This window comes from Meriones unguiculatus, chromosome 10 (genome assembly GCF_030254825.1).
Source record: "Meriones unguiculatus strain TT.TT164.6M chromosome 10, Bangor_MerUng_6.1, whole genome shotgun sequence".
NCBI classification, from domain to species: domain Eukaryota; kingdom Metazoa; phylum Chordata; class Mammalia; order Rodentia; family Muridae; genus Meriones; species Meriones unguiculatus.
In genome coordinates, this window is record NC_083358.1 from 70741190 (window position 1) to 70754124 (window position 12935).

The following is a 12935-nucleotide window of genomic DNA, read 5'->3' on the forward strand; positions in this document are numbered from 1 at the left end:
ACACCCAAACAAGGGCTAGAGATATGGTTCAGCAGCTAAGAGCACATACTGCTTTTGTAGAAGACCCCGGTTCAGACCTAAGTACATCACAACTGCCTGTAACTCCAGCTCCAGGGCATCCAACAGACTCTTCTGGCTTCTTTGGGCAGCAGTACTCATATGCACATATTCATACATAGTCACATATATACACATAATTTAAAATTTTAAAAAATATAGACCCATAGAGTAATTATCTGTCTCTTAGAAGAAATAAATTGATTATACTAATCCCAAATAAATTTGGACATCATAGAATAGAAAAATGTTTCTAATAACCCCAAATTAATTTAAGATCAAAATCATTTTAAAGGAAGTCTAGAGAGATGGCTCATTGGCTAAGAGCTCTTCACTGCTCTTGCAGAAGACGCAGGTTCCGTTCCCAGCACCCACATGCAGCTCACAACCACTTGTAACTCCAGTTCCTGGAGATCTGACACCCTCTTCTGGCCTCTGCAAGCACCAGGCACACATATGGTACACATATCTTCAGGGAAAACAACTACATACAAAAATTAAAATAAACTTTAAACTGTCATTTTAAGATTATGTTAGAAATTTTATATGAATCATGTCTGCTTCAGGTCAGAGATTTAATTTTTCTTTTGGATTTACTTAACCTAACATTCATTTTACACTGCTTAGTTCTTAAGTTTATCCAAGCTTTAAAATTTTGTTTAAAATAGCTAATTATCTCTTTCTTTGCCTGTTGCTCCCGTCCCCATCATCAGGGCCTTGCTGGCATTCCCAGAAAAATATAGTTCCTTTATTATCAGTACCAAATACCCACTACAAGGCCTTCACTAGAGCCACTGAAAATAAACACGCTGAGTACCTAGTCTCAGCCTTGATGGAAAAAAGTTGAAGTCATTGCCTAACATAAAGATTTTTTTCTTTGTCTCTAAATTTTGATTTTCCATGCTATCAGAGGCCCCCTTGCAACAGGTAATTTGAGTGTTGATTGTATGTTTTCTCAGTTTGTAATCGTGGCTAAATGTATTTTAAATGCTCACAATTTTAAAGCTAAGTTTATTTGATAGAGTTTTTTCCGGCTCAATTCTGTGATGTCAAACTCTTTTTTTTTTTTCTTTTGTCTTGGATTTGTGATTGTTGACCATTGTCCTATATGTCTTAAATACATAGTTTAGGGACCCCTAGCATTTTAGTGCTGGAAGCTATGTTAGCTGTGGGCTAGGACTAGGAATTTTAGAAAAGAAGTATTAGGAGACAAAGGTGGTTACTGATTCAAACAAAATTATAGCAGTAACTAGGGACTGACCATCTATAGAACACTAAAGGTAATCTAAACGTTCTTATCTGAAAACTTGTAGACTCCAAGCCAGACCTTAAAAAAAAAAACTATATATACATAGTTTGTATACTTATACATATATATGTATGTATACAAAGTTTGTATGTGTGTGTGTATATACACACTTTTAAAACTTTGTTCAGAATAGCTAAATATCTCTTTGTTTGCCTGTTTTGTCTGCCACCCCTATGATCAAAGTCTTACTGACATATATGTATATACATACATATATATGTATCCATATATATGTATCTATAGCTTTTGCCCCAAACAGAATAAAGTTACCTGTAATTTTGTACTCGTGTGTGAGTGTGTGTGTGTGTGTGTGTGTGTGTGTGTGTGTAGGGGCAGAAGTTAAATATTTTTGAAAAAGGTAAGCTTTGATAAGATCTACCTAACACAAAACACAAAATGCATTTGGTATAGACAGAATCATTCTCCCTTTATACCATAATGGAAATTTCTTAGCATTCCGTAGTTTGAGAATGACAATTCAGACTTCTTATAAACATCCCTTTTCTTTTCCCCAAACCTGAAATCACAGTTGGAAACAAACTATGTACAAACTACCTTTGTACTCCTAGACGTTTTTTCTTGACGTAGAGACATAAAGGAATACTGTGATGCTTGGGTGGTCTCTGGGGAGAATTGGCCTCTAGAATGTGGGAAGCCTGCCTCCTGTACTGCCCTGGTGGGATTTGCTGATGTTAACTGGTGAGGTGCATTCTGTAGCACAGAAGAGCATGCTCCGCCCAGCCTCACTTGTGTTTTATTTAGAACCTGTCCGGATTGTGTCCACGGCTACTTTGGCCAGGCCCTAGGACAGTCAGGATGTTGTTTCCCAGGATTGAATTCTGAGAGTTGAATCTCTGAGCCTTAAAGATGCAGGAATATTTCTGCTGCTAGACTCTCCATCAGTGAGTTATGTCTGTAGGTGGAATAGGCTAAGAGAATACAATGGTTTCCAAAAAAAAAAAAAAAAAAATCCTCTTAGAAATTTCAGTGAGGAGTTAGCGTTCCTAATTTCAGTTTCCAGCAAGTAGATAGGACAGCTTCACAGGCTTTTTGGATTTGTGGACTCATGTTTGCTAGTCCTTTCCGGATCCCTAGAATCAGGTTAATGAGACCAGCCTGCCTAGCAGAGACCCTTCCAGCAGCTCCTAGTCAGGGTCCCAGGGACCTCACTCCCTCCTGATTTATTCAGTCCCTCAGATCTTTTAAAAAATGTATTCAGAAGGTGCTAGTCCTACATCTCAGAGGCAGTGAGGTCCTCTTGAGTGCTATGCCTCCTACTCTATGCCAGTTATGGCCTGTATAAGAATGGCCTCAAGACAACCGTCTTTTAATGAAAAGCATACATATCTTACGGCTCTAGAGTAGGATGGATTTATGGGAGTCTGCCACCCAGAGTGGTTATGGGGGGACCCCGTCCAGCATTGAGGTTGTATCTTAAAGAAAGGTGGATAGCATCGGTCCCAGCTACAGAAAACAGCACCTGTAGGAAGATCAACAGGTTCAAGTAGAAATCTCACAGGTTTGATGGGAATAATGAGTAATTCTGCAGCAGCAAAGTGTCCTTAAAAGGGACCAAGCAGAAATATTACTGGAGAGAAAAAACAGCGAAAAGTTGTGGAAGAAGTTAGGCTGCATTTTTTTTCTTTTTCTTTTTGTTGTTGTTTTGTTTTTTAAAGAAAATAGGCTGCCAATAGACTTTTTTATTTTTTATATTAATTACAGTTTATTTACTTTGTATCCCAGATGTAGCTCCCTCCTTCATTCCCTCCCAATCCCACCCTCCCTTCCTCATTTTTTCCCATGCCCCTCTCCAAGTCCACTGAGAAGGGAGGTCCTTCTCCCCTTCTATCTGACTCTAGGCTATCAGGTCTCATCAGGACTGGCTGCATTGTCTTCCTCTGTGGCCTGGTAAGGCTGCTCCCCCCTGAGGGAGAGGTGATCAAAGAGCCAGCCCATGAGTTTATATCAGAGACAGTCCCTGTTCCCCTTACTAGGAAACCCACTTGGACACTGAGCTGCCATGGGCTACATCTGTGCAGGAGTTCTAGACCCTCTCCATGTGCTGTCCTTGGATGGAGTATCAGTCTCAGAAAAGACCCCTGTGCCCAAATTTTTTTGGTTCGGTTGCTCTCCTTGTGGCGCTCCTGTCCCCTCCAGGGCATTCTATATCCCCCTTCTTTCATAAGATTCCATGCACTCTGCCCAAAGTTTGACCCTGGGTAAGATGATCAATCCTTACTCAGAAAGGCAAATGGATTGGGCACTGGAAGATGGAGAAAACGGGGAACAGGACAGGAGCCTACCACAGAGGGCCTCTGAAAGACTCTATCCAGCAGCATATCAAGCAGATGCTGAGACCCATAGCCAAAGAAGTTTTAATACAGGTGTAACATATACTGTTAAGCCTTGTGCTTCAGGAGCATAAACTTAGTAACTGTCTGCAAAGGAGCCTTGGGATGGAAAGACCTAGGGGCAGCAGTTAGAGGAATTTTGTGTTTCCTCATGAGTTAGACTTGAGAGTTTAAGCTGAGAAGGCTAAAATAAGGCAGTGAGGACGGAGGAAAGGGATGAGCACAGGGGGCAGGGAAGTGCCTTTGCACTGAAATTGGGTGTCGATACAAGAAGCAGAGAGAGCACTCTGACATGATAGGAAGGTGTTGGTTCCATTGCTCTAACAGGAGACAGTTGGGTTGCTCTAACAGGAGGCAGAAGGAAGGTAATTAGTTCAGCCTTGGGCATATTCAGTGGTAAAGCTTTTGAGAACAGAAAGGTTTCCTGCTAAGGGAAAGAATGGCCAAGCCTGGAAGTGTCACACATGTTCATCAGTGGTGTGTGTGTGTGTGTGTGTGTGTGTGTGTGTGTGTGTGCGCGCGCGCGCGCGCATATGCATGAGTACAGGTGCCCAAGGGGATCAGAGATATCAGATCACATTGGTACTGGAATTACAGGTGATTGCAACCCTTGCAAACCAACATGGTTACTAAGAACCAAATTCAGATCCTCTGCAAGAGCAATCTGAGCAGATAATCCATCTCTCCGGCCAGTAGATTTTACTTTAGTATCATGGAGAGTAGCTAATTCAACCCATAGTGCGTAAATATCAGAAAGAAAGCAGAGACTAAAAAGCAAGGATCAGTGTTTGTTGAGCCTGGGCCTTGGGAAGGGGAACTTAGCCAAGTAGCCAGAGATGTGGGAGAAGGAAGGTCTGAAGAGGGACTGTGCTTCAGGGATTGTCAACAATCAGTGACTGACAGTGGGTGTGGAAACATGAGGTCAGTCACGACCTTCAAACACTTTGTTTGGAAGACTAGTGGAATTAGTTAATTTTCAGAAGGCTTCAGTTTGTATAGAAGGTTCTGCTTGGTAACTAGAGTTGTTCTTGAACAATTGGTGTAGAGAAAGAGAATGGCATTCAAGCAAGTGTGAGTAGTCTCTTAAGAACCTTTCTCACTAGCTTATAGAAAACATAAACTGAATTTAAAAATGGTTCCTTTTTCTTGGAGTAGCAGTAGCACCTGATGTCGTGTTTGAGTAAATGGTACCCTGTGTAGTTATCATCACCAAGAAAGGGTGTTGTTAGAATAAGGAAGAAAGGGGAATATGTCAGTAATGGAGATTGTTTGTAGGGGTGAAGACTATGTCAGGGGGCTCTAGAATAAACATTAGGGTAAAATCAAGATTGTTGTTTCTGGAAAAAGTTCTATGAATTAGTGACAGAAGTCTTGGGTTTCAGTGACAGAAAGGAGAAAGAAAGCCATTCGTGGAAGCATTTACGTGTGGAGGCCTCTCATTAAATCCTAGGAAATCCCAGCGGCAGATACCTGTGAGTTCAGGAAGAAACAAAGGAGAATTGCTTTTCATCACAAACTGTACTAAGCAATTTAAATTAGCACCTCTTAATTCTTGTGAAAACTCAGAGATTATGTTTTTGTGTTCAAGTTTTTCATATGGAAAGAAGTCAAAAGTTAACTTTCTCCGGGGCTCATACCAGCTTTTATTGGACAGTCTAGGATTCAGCCCAGTGTGTCTGACCCGAGCTCCTGTTCCTTACTGCGAGAGGGTCCACTAGTTTAAGGGATAGGAGATACAGCCTGTATCAGGTCAGGATGAGATCTTTGGGGGAGCTGCACCTGTCCACCAAGAAGAATCCTCTAGCACAGTTTTCAACCTCCTAACACTGTGACTTTTTAAGACAGTAGCTCATGTTGTGATGATCCTTTCCCCAATCATAAAATTGTTCTTGTTGCTACTTCCCAATTATAGTTTTGCTACAGTTATAAATCGTAATGTCAATATCTGATATTTAGGACAGTCTAACCACAGGTCGAGAACCATTGTTCTAGTGTGAGGAGTTGTGAGGCTGAGAAATTGGGGTGGAACAAAAATGTGGACCCCGCAAGTCTGAGGGAACTAAGGTAAGTGGACAGGAAACATGTGAGGCAGGTTCAGGAGAGAGGAGGCCTCAGGCCAGGAGCAAACAGTGACAAGAGGGAAGCAAAGGAGCTCCCTGACTTCAGCAGGAGAGCTGTTGCCTGACTTGATTTTCTGGTGCCGATGACTGAGAGTCAGGTTTCCACAGCTACCGGGCCTCCTTCCTCATGGGGCTTTCCGTAACAGTTCTGGTGTAGTGAAAAAACCATGGTCCTGAGCTAGACACACACTTAAGCTAATGTTGAACTCTGGTATGTAATAACACATTCTAACTCCAGCAGCTTGCTGAGGGGCTGTATTAGGATCCAGTCATCTCTAAAGGCAAAACAAAAATATAAATAATTTTAATTTCTTCCCACCTATTACAACTCATTGTATTTTAGTAATTTGTCTTCACTAATAAGATTTTAGTTCAATCTTAATTGTTAGTTTTGTACATTGGAACAATAATATAACTGGAATTATTCTGGGCACTGGGGAATAGAAAGGACAAATGAAAGAAATGCTTCTATTCCTGTAGTTTTCCCATTCTAACGGAGAAGGTAGGACATTATTAATACATGTTTGCATATTTAATGGTTGTTAACGTACAGATTAAAAGTGAAGCGCAGAGAGGATCAGCAGGTGGGGTGGTAAGCGTTTAGGAAGAGGAAGACTCAGAGAGAGAGCACTTGCCTGAGAAGGGAGTTGTGCAAAGCCTGGCAGTAGACAGAAGATGGCAGGCGCCCAGGGCCAGTGTGCCAGCAGAGTGCACGAGTCCGCGAGCTCGCTGGTGGGAGCTCAGCTGGCAGGTTCCAGAACAGAGAGTCTGCTGTGCTGCATTGGAAATGGCAGAAACGAGGCCCACAAGGAAACAGACAGAGCATCCCAGCCCCTGGGCCCTCCTCAGCTGCTTGTAAAGGCCTTTTAAGACTAGGGAGACATTAAAATGTTTTGTTTACTGGTGTTCTTTAAAGTGGAACATTGTAATAATGTATTCACAGAATTATATAATGAGTCCCCTGTGCTAATCATTCAGTTTCAACCATTTTCACTTTTGGAATTTTGAATAGAGGAATGAGGGTTGGCATGACCTGACTTGAATAAAACCCCTCAGAACAGGTGCTGAGGGAGCCAGGCAGGAAGCCTGGAGAAGCCCTGGGATGCAGAGAAGTATTTATTTGGAGCTTCTTTTGAAGATCTAGCTTGATATTATTTATATTCTAATTTCTTCAAAAGAATTGAGCATATAGTATAGTAAGAAGAAAGGGCACCAGAGAACACCATTTTACACTTCATTTTCTATTTTAAAAATGCACCTAAGTGGCAAAAGGCTGGCCTAAGTGAATATTTCTAGCACCATTCATCTGCAAATTAGAAGCTGCATTCCTAAATTCTTTTGCAATCATGGATATTAAAGCCACACAAAGGTGAGGATTTGTCATTATGTTCAGAGCTTTAGGACTTCCCTGCATGTGAGGTACTGAGGGAGGCCTGCCCTTGAGACATTTATGACTTACATGATAAATTTGAAAATTAAAACCAAAAAGAAAAGAGGAAGCGCTGGGAGAAGGTACGGTGAGATGAAAGTTTCAGTGCAGGGGTGCACATGGGTTGAGGGTGTGTGCCGATAGAGGTGTTATTCTCCTGCGCTGGGTGAGATCGCCCTGTCCGGGTGGTCGTTTGCCGTTGTAGTCCCAGCCTGACTCTTGAGCTACATTTGCTGTTGATCGCTCTAGTAGGGAGTGTCAGGAATAGTGCGCATCCATGGACCTGCTGGAGAAACATGTGTGCCGCCAATAGCGAGGAACTCGAAGAGGTTTTCATGTACGCCGTGCCCTGAGAATGAATCCCACAGTGTTCTGCATCTTGGCTGTCTCTCGGGTTACATCACTTATTGCTCAGTCTGTCTAAACTTGCCTTCTTATCTGCAAGGTGGGAGTATGAGTGCCAACCCTGCCTATCTCAGGGTCATCAGAAAGCCCAGATGATCTCCATAGATAAGAGGCAAGTAAAGAAAAGGCTCCTTGGTGCCAGCCACTGTGCAGAACCCACAGCAGACTGCCACCCAGGGCAGACATGAAGCACAAGGCTCAGAAGTTAGCCGTCTGGGACTGCAGGCTGGGATCTGACCCTGCATTAGATCAGCAGCCTCTGTCTTTGCGAGAAGAGAACAGCTTAGTGAGCACTTTCTGTGCAGGCGGCCATAATCTCATTTAGATGTGATCTCTGCTTCCTGGTTGCACACATAAACAATAGAAAACAGCAAACTGACTACCTGTCATCCTTGAGAAGCCATATATTATTAAAATAAAATCCTGTCTCCTCTCTCTTGTTCTTTTACTCTCTCTCTCTCTCTCTCTTTCTTTCTCTTTCCCTCTTTCCCTGTCTTTCTCTTTCTCTCTCCCTCCCTCACTCTCACTTTATAATGTGACTTGCTTAAAGAAGAGTAAATGCCATGGTTTGATGATAGCTGTAGCTTTTTTTTTTTTTTTTTTTTTTAAGTGGAAGAGACTCTCAGGAAAACAAGGGAACTTTTGCTACTTCTTCTCATACCTGGCTCTGAGGCCTTTCTCACAGCACACGTCAGCAGTGCCAGCAAGTAGGCATCTCCGTAACCACCATGTACCTCGGCTCAGACAAGGAAAGCAGAGCCACAGAACACTGAAGCGTGTTAAGCAGAGAAGCATAAGTGGGCCAAGTGGTGACCTGGCGCAGTGGAAGCGTGAATAGGCTTGGGGGCGGGGTGTGGAGGTAGCAGGCTAGAGTTCAGGGAACCGCCAAGGTACCGGCAGTCGGAACTAGGCAGTGCACTTCAGCTTGCCCAGTCTTGGGTCTTTCCCCAGTGGAATGGGGTACCTCTGCTGGCTATTGAGGGGATTGCTCTCTCCCTTCCAGAGAAGTAGAATATACACATGAAAGTAGATGCATGCTCACTCTGGGAAATTAACATGCAAGAGGAGTCAGACACTGCTAAGCCTTAGTCGCCAGTTACCTATCATTTTCCTGCCCTGCATCCATCCAGTCATCCATAGGGACGGGGGTGGAGCCTTAATAGGCTAATGTGGTAAGGAAGATGTCATGGAAGATTGGATTTAAATCCTCTCATTAAAGAAGCGATACCGTTCTCATTGTTGGTGGGAAAGAGGAGAGACACTGGCTATTGACAGAGCTCCTGAAGGAACTCCTGTGCAGGGTTGATGAGCAAGGCTGGGGAGTCAGGGACGGGCTGAGAGCACTGTGCATGCTCTCCACCAGTCAAGAGTGCCTGCCAATCCGCCTCATCCTCCACCTGCCCTTTTCTCACTGCACTCTGCTCTACCTTCAAAGCTCAGTTGCCGTTAGTTACACTGGAAGCTTTCTCTCACTTCCTGACCATGTCGAAACCCTATTAGAAATTCCTTTTGATGAGTTCTCCAGTTAGGTTTTAGTATTGCTGGAATTATTTGATTAGTACCTATAACACTGTTTACTTCCTGTGAGAGTGGGGGATCAGGTTTGTTCTAAGCAGGGTGCAGAACAAGGCGCTCCCCAACCTTCTACAGTGTGGAACATTTAGAAGGGGCTTGAGGAGCGTTCACAGAATAAGCTGGAGAATCTTAGATGGAAGAGAGCTTATATCTGGGATTGTTGAGACCATCAAGGACCAAGTGTAGTATTAACTCACTTAATCTTAAAACAGTCCTGTGGTGCTGTGCCACTGATTTGATTTTAAAGGTGTGAAATCTGACACACAGAGAGATGTCACTCCCTGACAGCTGGGGAATTGGAGTCTGTCTTTGAGAGCTCTTAACTTGACCATGCCCTTCTGCTTTGTTTAGTAGAGCGCAAAGTTGGGTTCATAAATGGAGCCAGTCCCAGGTTCTGTTAGAACCCTGAGGATGAAAAAAAAATCTAAGTAGGAAAGAATGATTTTGTGTGTGACGTCTTATATTTATGCTGCTTCTACTTTCTACCAAAGCCAGATTCACATAGAAAACTTTAGAAACCCTGATTCTGAGAAAGTTTTAAAGTGCTCACCTCTTCTAACCCACTGAAGAAGCAGCATGTGCTTTTCCACAGTAGGTCAAGGCTACTTGAGGTCAAAGGATGTGTTGACCAAGAGGCACATACCTGAGCCCATGTCTTGTACTTTTTACTTCAGAAGCAGCTCTGGCCTGTGACACAGAACTTCTAGAAGAGTCTTATGTTTTATCTGGGAGGACAAGGAAGTCTGATTGTTCCCAAGAATGACAGCTGCCACTAGAATAACATAGTATTTTCTAGAGAAATGAAACACAGCAAAAGAAAGACAGAAGACAAATGTATTTATACAAAACAAAACACAGCAATGTAGAAAAAGACTTTCCCTAGGAAGAGAGGAGGGCTGAGTATTTTCCAGCCCCTCACTTCAAATGGATGTTTTAAACACCTTCTTTGGCAGCTATATTATTCAAGACCTCCTGAGCGGAAGAGTCTATGGCAGTATTGACGAAGCCCTTGAGGCTTGTTCTCTCCTCTGCTGTGAAGACTCTGTCAGCTTTCATGTCTGTCTTCCTCACCACAACTCCTTGAGCATCAGTGACCCACTGAGGAGGTAAGGCAAGCAAGGTCACACAGTGTACAGCTGTCCCTCCCAGCCAGCCTGTCCCTGAACTCCATGCTCTTACTGTTCTGATCAGGTGACCATGCAGGGCGGCACCATGTCTTCTTGAAAGCCTACCAGGGATTTAAGAGTCTATGTCCAGACTCTACTCTCAGAAAGATCTTTCTAATAGACACAGCTGTCCTCTGTAGACTTTATTTTTAAGAGACTATTCTTCGGGAATTAATATTTTCATTGTCTTCATGGAATAAATCTCTAAATTGGTAGCAAATCCCTCTTGGACACTGTGGCATCATGGACAGTGGTTCCCCAAGTAATCATGTCTAGGTTTGCCTGTTCCATACAGCTGTCTCCACACTTCAGGTTTCTTTTTTTTTCTCTCTCTCTCTCAGGCAGTGTCTTGGAAAGTACAGAAAGCCCAGGGACCTCCCTGTTTTCATTCTGTGGTCTGTGTAAAAACCGAAATGATGCCATCCTGACTTGGACTCTCAGATGAATCAGGCAGCACATTAGTCATTGGCAAACCTTTCAGGTCCCTTACCTCAGAGTCTTCCCACTTCCTCATTCTTGCCGCCCTTCAACCGTGAAGTTAGTAGTAAGAAAAACAAGAGAGTGCTCTTTGAACACACCTCCCACCTCTTTCCGCCAGTGCCAGTGACTAACCGCCCTGTCACAGTAGCATCGGAAGGTTCAGATTCCAGAGTGGCTGTCCTTCCTGGACGGATTCTTTCTGCTTAAGTGGAAAGCCTGCCTGATTTCACCAAGCTTACTTCCTTGCGCCTTCCTCCACTGCACACTGTGCACACTGTCAGTTACAAGTTGGTGCTCGGGCTGTGTGTCTGCTGGTCCCCAGGACCTTTTCCAGGGATTGACTGGGTGACCTGAGGTCAGTCCCGATTGATTTTTACGATGTAGGATTTCCTCTCACCTGGGAATCACAATTGCTGGTGTTTTAGGTCCCAGAGTTCATTCTCCTGGTCACTGTGGCAACACTGCTGTCCTGCTCCTCAGACACAGTGTCCTCCCGGTGCAGCCATCTTGGATCTCCCCCTGTTTTTCTTTTAAGAGAGAGAAAAAGGGAGTGGATTCTGATGGGAGGTGAGGTGGGGAGGATATCAGAGAATATAATTGATTGGAAACTGTAATCAGAATACATTGTATGAAAAGATCGTTTTCAGTAAGGGAAATATATATATATAAAGTAATTTTGTGGTAGGTTTTAATTCCTTGGTTACAGTGAAAATAAGGCTCTACATTTAATTATTCATAGGAACAGTTTCACAATTTTGTAATGAAGCATTTATTATTATAATATATCACAGTTGTTTATAATATCCCAAATTAGAAATAACCTAAATTCATTCTAATCAATGGATAATTGAGGCTATACTAATCATTTGCTTAATAATTTGAAACAAATTCTTACATGTATGTTATTTTAATGAATTCATATGTAGATTAACACTAGAAAAACTGTGACCTGTACATACTTGATATTTTTTACAAACTTCTTATTTCATAAAAATGTAATATAGAAAAGTTGGTGCTCCTCTGCTGATCGTTAGGAGATGGGTTTCAGATATGATCATCAGAGCTTGTGTCAGCAGTTCAGGGGCCATGTAGGAATAACAGTCAGCCTTGGAACAAAACCAGAACTTTTTATTCCTTGCCCTACACTTAAATAGGCAAAGACTATTTAGGAAAGACTACTTGCTGAATTCACTTCATCTTAATAACGGAGAGAGTTCTGAGTTCTGCAACCAAGAAAGTGGTTCATGCTTTGGAATAGTCAAGGTTAAAGCTGGTGCAGAATCTTGCTTTGTATTAGTTTGCTCTGTAACTATGGGAAGGCAGTCCTGTCCATGGCCTTGCCCCTCAAGGTCCATTTTGTGTTGCAATCGTTGACAAGTGATTTCCACAGAATAAGGTTTGTTTGGCCCCTGGTTTGAAGGCTGAAGCTTCAGGTTGGGCAGCCACATCTGCTGGGAACTGCAATCCAGGACAAGACAGGAAATGACATAACAAGACAGGCCATCCTGGCCGAAGTATCCCTTCCTCTTTGTATAAGTCACAGCTCTGTGGATGAGCAGTTGCCCCTTAGGGTATATTTGGCTTTACCTCCTAAAGATCCACTTCCATATACCAATACACCATAACTGGATTAAGTTTATAGGCCCAAAGGAACTCATGGATTTTTGGATGGGTTCAGAGATAATCTGTGATAACGATGCATCAGGCAGGGAGGCCTTGAGGAGTCTAGGGCAGCTGCCTAGCTGACCAGAGGGAAGACCATTGTTCAGGGCTGTGGTATCTCTCTCCGTGCCCTCTGGGGAATAACACCAGCAGTGATCAGCTTCTCAGCTCTGACAGTCAAAGGTTACATTGGGGAAAATCCATATTGAGGAAAAAAAACTCTACAGTGCCTTGGCTGGGTGGAGTCTGGACCCAGTCAGTGGTGATGATACTGTAAGTGAGCTGGCTGAGGGAGCTGTTTGTCTTCAGGAGAAGCTTCAGCAGATGCTGGCTCTTCACCTGTACATCAGAAACATTTACATTGTATTCCAGACATACAAT

The 12935-nt window shown here is 43.1% G+C and overlaps 1 protein-coding gene across 3 annotated transcripts in view; it reads left to right on the forward strand.

Annotated features, from left to right (window-relative positions):
• The window catches only part of Nfkb1 (nuclear factor kappa B subunit 1), a 112037-nt gene that overhangs the window by 54387 nt on the left and 44715 nt on the right, over positions 1-12935 (forward strand). The gene's annotated exons all lie outside the window — the stretch shown is intronic.